Genomic DNA, 9,899 nt, shown 5'->3' with positions numbered 1-9,899 from the left:
AGAACTCGTTAGGATTATTTTTATCTTCTATTTCTCTACAATTCATTTTCTATGTTTAAATATTGTATCTCTAAAAGGAACGAAAGCTGTAAAGACCAGAATCTAGGTACACAGTTGGCACAGAATGAATAATTTAAATTAAATTGCATGACTTTATTTTATTATTAAGTTTGCAGAAGCCAGACTTCAGGGAATTGAGGAATGAACATGGAGACTCTGATCCCAAACCACTTTTTCAAGAGAAACAAATCAGTAGCTGAAGAGTTCAGGGTCAAGGGAAGGCTGTCTTGTAAAGGAGGGGAATATCTCAAGGCTGGAGAGAAGCCTTTGGAAATAGAGCCTGATGATAAGAGTTTGAGGGAGGTTACATAAGGATTGGAATCTGGTTGTTGGAGGAGCCAGCCTGGGAAAGCATTAGAGACATTTATAGTGCGATGGAGGATTTGGACGGAAACAATGTCAATCCCCAGCACAGAAATTCCTAAATTTTATCTAATAAAAATTTTCTATATATTTAGCATATAGAAATACTAATTTTTTTTATATAAAAAGATTTCTTAACTAAGACATAAAATCTGTTATATTTCCATATATAAACCTTTTATATGCTTATAGATATATATCTACATATCTATATCTATACTATATATATCTACAAAAGAATATATTTTGTTTCATATTTTCTATATGTGAATACAAAAGTGGAAAATTATATATATATGTGTGTATATATATTCCACTTCTCCTCATTTGATTATTTCCCCTCTATTTAGAAATCCTATGTTTTATATCTATTATTTTGGTAGTTAGCCTTTATATTTTAACACGCCTATTAACAAAATCTAAAGTTTATATGTATTTTTGCCTTCTTTCCTAACAATACATTGACCATAGAATTCTGATTATCTTCTCATTTTATCTTTTAACTGTTTTTTAGTATTTTAGTTCTACTCTGCCTTCCCTCCCATTATACATTATGACTGTCTTTAAAACATTTTTTTTAAATATATTTTTTATTGATTTTTTACAGAGAGGAAAGGAGAGGGATAGAGAGCTAGAAACATCCATCAGCTGCCTCCTGTACGCCCCCTACTGGGGATGTGCCCGCAACCAAGGTACATGCCCTTGACCGGAATCGAACCTGGGACCCCTCAGTTCGCCGCAGGCCGACACTCTATCCACTGAGCCAAACTGGTTAGGGCTATTACTGTTGTTTTAAACAGTTAATATTTGTTTAGATTTCTTCATACATTTACTAATACCTTTGACCACCATCTCTTGGTCCAATGCATGGGAGAGGGCTTCAGGGTGGTTAAAAGGATGCCTAGTGTTTTTGGGGAGAAGCTCAGGCACAAGGCAGACACCAGGGGAATGCAGAGGGGCCCCTCAAAGGCCTCTGCGTTCCAAAGGCTCCTAGTCGTGCTTGCTCCTGGAAGTCACAGAGATGAGGGTCTGTGCAGGTAAAACCAGGGCCTGCAACTCCACAAAGGCCTGGTTCAGGTCTTCTCCAAGACTACGGCGGCTTCCATGGCGTCCTGAGTTTTGCCCACTCATCCTGGGAGGCTCAGCACGTCCCGGAAGAGAATGCGGCCCCCGCGCTGGTTTTGCATCTTTAAGAGACGCTCGGAGCCCTGGCGCTCTTCTCCACCAAGTTGAGGCCCACACCCTCCAGAGCCACATCGTCGGGGTCGAAATAGAAGCCCAGAGAGAGGTAGGTGGGGGAGGTCCACAAGTGCAGGCTGGCCAGGCGGTTGCTGGAGGCCTCCGCCTGAGTGGAATAATTCTGATGAATTTGGGAGCTCCTGGTTGTTCGGCAACAAGAAGATAAGGTAAGAAAAACAAAATGGTGTGGCGGTGTTGGGAGGCTGAGGATGGCTGAGGTGGTTCCGAAGGTGGTGACTGGAAAAGAGGTTGGAGGGTGGTTGGAGGCTGGAAGAAGGGGGAGAGGGGGGAGGGGAGGGCGCGTCCCTGGGTTCGTTCTGTCCAAACACTGTTGAAGCCAGCGGAAGAGCCGGGCCCGCCGAGGGCACTGCCAAAGGTATGTTTCTGCTGTCTTTTATTTTTGCTCCTGTGAGTTCACCTATAATATACTTGCCATTTGTCTGTATGCCATTCCCTTTTGTGACCTCTCTCTCTTTGGTGTTCTGAGGCTCCACTGATTTGTCTCAGGGAAAACTTCTAAAAAAACCACCTTGGTGCTGAGGATTGTTACCGTTCATCAATTCTAGTAAATTCTCAGCCATGGTTTCCTTGAATAGTGCCTCCGCCTCATTATCTGTGTCAGTTCCTTCTGGAACTCCAATTGGACTCAAGTTGGACCCTCTTATATGACTTTTTGGGCTTGAAAGCTCTATTTTATATTTCTACCTGTGTCTCACTGGGATGCATTCGGGCACATATTTTCAAAGTTGTTTTTACCGTAAATACATCAAACGTTGTTGTTCTTCATTTTGTATTGTACAGTTCCACAATTAAAGTATTTGTGGGATTGACTAGATGGTTTATTGTTTTTTTCCTGGCTCTCCACTTATGGCACATTGTTTCTTTGTGTTTTGTACTTGTAGACTGTGCAGTTGTCCTTGGAAATTTATGAGTCTTTCTTGAGGCATGGGATGATGATTTTACTCCAGTAGGGATTTGTGTTTGCATCTGCCATTTGCCTTGCGTACTGCTAACCCAGGCCTAACTTTAAAACTTTAAATTAAATTCTGTATTTGAGGGCTGTGTGTGAGTGTGTGTGTGTGTGTGTGTGTGTGTGTGTGTGTGTATGTGACATAGCATGAATTTGGATCTCTCTGGTAGTGAATGTAAAATTTTTCTGGGGGTAGTGCTTAAGGATGAAACAAGCAAGTTTACTTTATTCTCTCTTTATTTCCAGGGTAGGGTATAGTTCGACGTTTCAACTTGGGTGGACTTGGAGTTATCCCATACAGTGGGCTCCCTTTTTGTTTTGTTGATGGTTTCTTTTGCTGTGCAGAAGCTTTTTAATTTGATGTACTTCCATTTGTTTATTTTCTCCTTAGTTTCCTTTGCCCTAGGACAGTGGTCGGCAAACTCATTAGTCAACAGAGCCAAATATCAACAGTACAACCATTGAAATTTCTTTTGAGAGCCAAATTTTTTAAACTTAATAGGTAGGTACATTGTTATTAACTTAATTAGGGTACTCAAGGGGCCAAAGAGCAGCATGTGGCTTGCGGGCTGCAGTTTGCCAACCCCTGGTCTAGGCTAATGTGTGTTCATGTCTTTGTTTTTAAAAAAATTTAAAATTGCCTGTTCTTGTGCCAGTACCAGGCTGTTTTGATTATGGTGGCTTTGTAGTATAACTTGAAATCTGGTATTGTGATTCCTCCAATTTTGTTGTTCTTTTTCAAGATTGCTGAAGCTGTTCAGGGTCTTTTATGGTTCTATATAAATTTTTGGAGTATTTGTTCTAGATCTGTGAAATATGCCATTGATAGTTTAATAGGGGTTGCATTGAATCTGTAGATTGCTTTGGGTTGTATGGACCTTTTAATGATGTTAATTCTACCAATCCATGAACATGTTTTATCTTCCACCTGTTTATATCTTCCTCTATCTCATTTTTCAGCACCCTGTAGTTTTCTGAGTACAAGTCTTTTACCTCCTTGGTTAAGTTTATTCCTAAATATCTTAATTTTTTGTAGTTGCAATGATAAATGGAATTGTTTGTTTAGTTTCTCTTTCTGAGAATTCATTGTTGGTGTATAAAAATGCCATTGATTTCTGGGTGTTATTTTTGTATCCTGCTACGTTACCAAATTCATTTATTAAATTTAATAGTTTTTGGTGTAGTCTTTAGAGTTTTCTATGTATAATATTATGTCATCTGCGAATAATGAGAATTTCATTTTCTCCTTTCCAATGTGGTCCCATCCTGGCCTGAGGGGATTCTGAGTGAGCCTTACTCCTACTACTAACACACTTTTTTCCAGCTCCTTCTTCTTCATGTTTCATGGCAGGGTGTGGGTGCAGGTGGGCTGAGACCATCGAAGCGGGGTGGCCATCAAATCGCTTAGCAGGTTCTAATATAACACATGAATTCTTGAACCCCTTCCCAGAGACTCTGATTCCTTTTTTTTTTTTTTTGGAAGCAAAATTCAGGAATCTACATTTGTATAAGTTCTCTGCGTATTTCTGGCGATCAGTCAAGTTTGGGGATTAAAATATCACAGCATCAATGGTCTAATTTTAATTTCTAGATATTCACATGACATCTAAAACATTAGTGATTGCCATAAAGATTTTAGCATTCTGAATGTCTTAAAAATACTTGCACATGGTAATGTCCTTCAGCATGCCACGAGACCTGAGAGTAGGGACTGGGAGGAGAAGATACAGCCACGAATTTAATATTGCATGATTCAAATGTGATCTCTAGTTATTATCCATCTTCAGGAAAATTCTAATGCCATCCCAGGTGATATTGTCCTAAATGGATGTCCTGGGGAGTGTTGGCCAGTGAAGAAAGAAGGAAGGAGGGAAAAAGTCAAATTTAAAATAATTCCAACCTCTACAGAAAATCACTTCCTCATCAGAAAATGAATTTCATAAATAACTGGTATAGCCAATAGAACATTTTAAATAACTGAAGGAAAAGCATACACTTTTCAGTGTGAACCTCCAGCTGTTTCTCAGTCCTTCGGGGACATTTAGATCTGAGAAGTACATCACAGGCATTTGGAAATAATGGATGTCATGGAGGCGTTATGTTCAAAGGCATTAAAAATAATCCACTCCCTTAGAAATAAACACCTAACCTAAGCCATTAAGAATTCTCAGGGAGAGGCAGAAATAGCTTCTGTAGTCCCCTTTGCTCTTTAATTTCTATTTCTACCATTTCATTATTCATCATTTCAGTGCAGCGCAGTTCGTCTATTTATTTAAAGTGTGATTCCAGACGACAGGCAACCGTCCCAATGTTCTCTGTCTTGCACAACCCTTTCCGCTGGGAGAAACAGAAATTATATAACTTGTTTTCAATTGTGCCGACTGGGAGGATTCACATGTTCGATTTGGTGAGCTTCCAGGAAATAATTTTAAAGTGTTTATCTGAAGTTTATCCAGACTCTCTTGATCTAGAAGTTAGACAGGAAACGTAGCAGGGAATTGAAAGAAACCAGGCTCTGAAGAGAGGGAACTCTTAAGTATAAGAGCAGATTCTGAGCTGGGACACCCCTGGGCGTTCACACCTCAGACAGCAGGAGGCCTGATTCTAGAGCTGATGAGATTTAGAAGCTACATTAACATTAATATTTGCTCCCCTTTACTACTGTTCACTGTTCTGGTGACTGTTGCTTGGGAATAAGCTACCCACTATGTCATGGTATAAACCATTTTACTCTGCTCGTGATTTTGTGGGTCAGGAATCTGGAAAGGGCTCATCTGGGTGGCTCTCGTGTGGGCTGTAGTCAGATGCTCATCATCTGAAGGCTTTACCAGGTTAGATGTCCAAGCTGGCTCACTCAGGTGGCTGGCGGTTTGTTAGCTGCCCACTGGGAGCTTAGCTGGAGTTGTTGCCTGGATGTGGCTTCTCCAACTTGGTGAGCTTAGGTTAGTCAGACTTTGTACATGGGGGCTGACATCTCCCAGAGCAAGCATCCCAAGAGAACCAGGCAGAATCTGTATGGCTTTTTCTGACTTAGCCATAGAGATCACTTCCACTGTACTCTGTTGGTCCAGTCACAAGTCTACCCAGACTCAGTGGGAGAAGACACATACATCACCTCTCAATGGGAGTAGTGGGAAGGAATTTGTTGCCATTAAAAAACAACAACAACCCATCACACTCACATAATCCCAGACATTAAATAAAATCTGTATCTTTCTTAATCCTCACAAAAACCCTAGGAGGTAGGTATTATTATTATTATTTTACAGATAAGGAAATCTAAGTTCAGAGAGGTTAAATAATTTGTCCTAGGTCATACAGCTAGTGAGTGGGTGAGATGGTATGGGAACCTATAACAAATGTCTACTGTTTGTTAAGTTGTAAAGTATATTAAAGGCTCAAACTTTGTCTCAGATGTCAATTATTGCAGCTATTCTAGGCAACTGGATAATTCCACCCGTTTAGAATGTTAGCTCATGAAGTGCCAATTTGAATATTCTGTCCATCCGTTCAAAACAAGGAGCATTCATTCACTTGAAAGGGTACTCCTTTGCCCTTAGGTAGGGAAGTGTTTGTTGAGGGTTTAACATATTACTCAGGTTGCCCAAGACAAAGTTAGAATCCTGCATAGTAGTAGGGTGAGGTTGGTGCTACCGTGATTACTCTGAGGGTAAATAAATGTGAAACAGATGTGATAATGGTAGGGGGAGGGCCCTATAGCACAGCTATAAACTGGTTATTGGCTTGTCTAGTGTGAACTATGCCAAGTACCCGTATGGACAGATATGTCAAGTGGACAGATGGAACTACAGAGAGTGTTTTTGAGCCCTTCAGTAGGTGAATGGGTAAATAAACTGTGGTCCATCCAGGCAATGGAATACCGTTCAGGGCTAAAAAGAAATGTGCTATCAAGCTATGAAGAGACATGGAGGAAACTTAAATGCACATTCCTAAGTGAAAGGAATCAATCTGAAAAGGTGATATACTATATGATTCCCACTATATGACATTCTGGAAAAGGAAAAACTATGGAGACAGCAAAAAGATCATGTGTGGGTACAGAAGGTATATGAGGCATGTGTGGTTGCCTGGGGCTAGGGAAGAGGGAGGGATGAATAGATTGGCACAGAGGAATTTTAGGGCAGTGACACTTTTTTGTATGATACCATCATGATGGATATATGTTAGTAAAGGCCTGGCGCATGAAAATTCATGCACTCAGGGGAGGTCCCTGAGCCTGGCCTGCACCCTCTTGCAGTTCGGGACCCCTCGGGGGATGTCCGACTGATAGCTTAGGCCCACTCCCTCCCTTAGTCGGACATTCTTAGCGCTGCTGCGGAGGCGGGAGAGCCGCTGCTGCGCTGGCCAGCCATGAGCCGGCTTGTGGCTGAGCAGCGCTTCCCCTGTGGAAGCGCACTGATCATCAGGGGGCAGCTCCTGCATTGAGCATCTGCCCCCTGGTGGTCAGTGCGCGTCATAACGACTGGTAGTTCCTGGTTGTTCTGCTGTTAGGGTCAATCTGCATATTACCCTTTTATTATATAGGATTATACACTTGTCCAACTCCATAGAATGTACAACATTGAGAAGTAAATTAGACTTTGGGTGATGATGATGTGTCAGGGTAGGTCTAATCAATTATCACAAACATACCACTCTGGTGGGAATGCTGATAAGAGGGGAGACCATGCATGTGTGGGTACAGAAGGTATATGAGAAATCTCTATATTTTCCATTCAATTTTGCTGTGAACCTGAAACTGCTCTAAAAAAATAAAGTACTATACTAAAAAATGTAGTGTGCTATACAGACATATGACTAGGAAGGCTATGTGATTAAGGCTTAGTTAGCATGAGCAGATTCTGTCCTCCGATGGAGACAAATAAGACGAGTTGGCAAAATAAGCAGAGCGTAGTTTGTAATTGTTTCTTTTACTGCTTGCTTTAAAGATGTCCTCTGGCTAAAGCCCTTCACTTGCAGACCACAAAAACCGGGGTTAGGGCTGCCAGATAAAATACAGGATGCCCAGTGAAGTTTGAATTTCAGACAAACAATGAATACTTTTTTAGTATAAATGTTCCATGCAATATTTGGGGCATACTTATACTAAAATTTTCCCTTTGTTTATCTGAGTTTAAATTTAACCGGGCATCCTGTTTTTTATTTGCTAAGCCTAGCAACCCCAGCCTGGACTCAAGTTCCTGTGGGACTTGAGGAGCCAAGAGCTTTCTTCTTAAGATTTAGTTGTCTCTATATCCACAATACTTGGCACTTATTAGGAGCTTAATAGATAATTTAAGCCTCTGAGATGAACAATTATAAATCACTAAAGATCATCTGAAATGTGAACTAATAAAGGATCAAAACGATGTATTCTTTCCTCTGGCCGGGTGGCTCCCACACACCAAAAAAAAAAAAAAAAAAAAAAAAAAAAAAAAAGCTTGTGGGTTCAATTCCCGGTCAGGGTCCATACCTAGGTTTGCAGGAACCCTGGTCAGCGTGAGTACGGAGCTAACCAATGAATGTTTCTCACATCGATGTTTCACTCTCTCTCGCTTTCTTCCTTCCTCTCTCTCAAATCAATAAACATATCCTCAGGTGAGAATTAAATAAAAAGATGTATTCTTTCAATGGTTTTAATTTGTCATGGTCAACGATGCTTAGCTTTGATTTGTCCACACTGTCTGAAATTATCTCAGTTCAGATGATCTTGAAAAATGGGTTAACATTCCAATATTGCTTATATCTTTCAATCCTATCTAGGGAATAGAGGATTACACAGTATTATAGATGATGGAAGCATAATCCTTTTAATACCTTCAATTTAAAAGTTGTGTACAGTTAAAAAAAATGGAAATCTTTAAAAAACATACCCCTCAATTTTCTACCTTCTTAAGCAGAATGAATGCCATTTGATGTGAACAGTGCCTCTCCATCAATTGGCAGCTGCCTGTCCCCTCTTGACTTCTGCTTCCACGGTGCATGGTCCAGCCTACTACCACTGGGCTCCTTTGGCCTAGAAAGCCATCCTCTAGGTCAAGATCCCTTTTATAATGGCCTTAGATCATGTCCCAGCTGCAGATTTCACATCTGGTCCTCAGGATTCATGTATCTTTGATCTGAGGAAGTTCAATGACTCTCCAGTTCAAGTCGACTCTGTAGCCAGAGGAATGGTCTAGTTTTCTCAAGTGGAATCTGAAACCTGTGGCCTGTGCCTTTTACCTGCCAGGAACATACATCAAACTCTCTGAGTGATGTCCTTGAAGCCCCTTTCACTGGGCTTAACATGAAGGGGAGTGACTCCCATACCTTCCTGTAGGTGGGTGTGTGTGTTACAGTAGAGTTTTTCCCCAAACAAATCCTCAACAATTCTTCTTAAATTTCTACTCTCTTGAGTCTTTTGTATTCTTGATCTGAATGAAGATTACCATTATTTGGAATTTTCTTTGAAAATGTGTATCTAGTGGGTCTGTCTTACACATCTCCCTTTGGCATCTGCTATCTCTCATAGCTCAGGGCCTCAGTCAAAACTTCCAATTTCACATGTTTTCCCTGCCATGCTGGTTTGAAATGAGTCATCTTTGCGTCATCCTTCTTTCTTAACTTCCACATCCAATGAGTAAGTTCTGATGTTACTTCTTTACCCTCTTTCCCCCCCTTCATTGCCAATCCTAGACTTTGGCTTTCGTTATCTCTTGCACATTGGCTAGCGGACAGGTGGCTGTGTTGCCTGGTGGGAAAGTGTTTTTACTCTGGGCCCAGGCTAATTGGGTTTGAATTCTAGCTCTACCATTTCTTAGCTGAGTAACCTTGGCTAAAGTTACTGAATTTCTCTAAGCCTCACTTTTCTCATCTGAAAAGTGGAGATACCGTATTTGCCGGTGTATAAGACGATTTTTTGGCCCTGAAAAATATGCCTCCAAGTGGGGGGTCGTCTTATACGCCAGGTACACTTCAGATAGACTGCCCATAGTGCTTGCCCCGTGCCGTAGTGGCCTCCCGATGCCCGCCCACTTCATTCCACATACCGTTCAGGCATCAGCAGCGCTGCTGGGTGTATGCTCGGCTGTTATGCGATTTTGCTGTTATGCGATTTTACCACACTCGCAAAATCGCACACAGCCGACCATACACCCAGTATGATAGCGCAAAATCACGAATCGCGATACCATACTGGGTGTATGGTTGGCTGTGTGCGATTTTGCGAGTGTGGTAAATTCGGGTTACCGTATATTTCTTTACATATGCATTGAATTTTAAAGAAGGC

General features: G+C 41.2%; 1 pseudogene; it reads right to left on the bottom strand.

Moving 5' to 3' along the window:
* Positions 1-1,612: 1,612 nt before the first annotated feature.
* The window catches only part of LOC107184761, a 15,927-nt pseudogene continuing 7,640 nt past the window's right edge, over positions 1,613-9,899 (bottom strand).

Source organism: Myotis davidii, unplaced genomic scaffold, assembly GCF_000327345.1.
Source record: "Myotis davidii unplaced genomic scaffold, ASM32734v1 scaffold192, whole genome shotgun sequence".
NCBI lineage: Eukaryota > Metazoa > Chordata > Mammalia > Chiroptera > Vespertilionidae > Myotis > Myotis davidii.
Note: the sequence above shows the minus strand (reverse complement) of the source record. Positions and strands in the feature narration are given on the sequence as shown.